The following is a 360-nucleotide window of genomic DNA, read 5'->3' on the forward strand; positions in this document are numbered from 1 at the left end:
TAAATATTTCCATTGTCATCATCATCAGAAGCAGTATTGCCATCACCGCCAACATGAACATTACCACAACTGCAATGATTTGCTTTTTCTTTGCCATCATAAAATAAGGCGCAATAGTACGGTTTCTATAACTTCATCAACAGTATCATAATAGTTAATGCAGTTACTATTAGCTTAAGCTCTTTCTCCCCCCCCCCTCCCTCCCTTTTCCACATATCTCCCTCTTATAAACGAATACGTAACACAGCGATAATTGCTGTTTTAAGGGCATTGCTTAAGAATACGCAAGACTATGAAACGTTTATCGATGTACTGTTGTCGTTCCTATGGTTCGTTTAATGAAATAAATAGCATCTTATC

This window comes from Penaeus monodon, chromosome 31, assembly GCF_015228065.2.
Source record: "Penaeus monodon isolate SGIC_2016 chromosome 31, NSTDA_Pmon_1, whole genome shotgun sequence".
NCBI lineage: Eukaryota > Metazoa > Arthropoda > Malacostraca > Decapoda > Penaeidae > Penaeus > Penaeus monodon.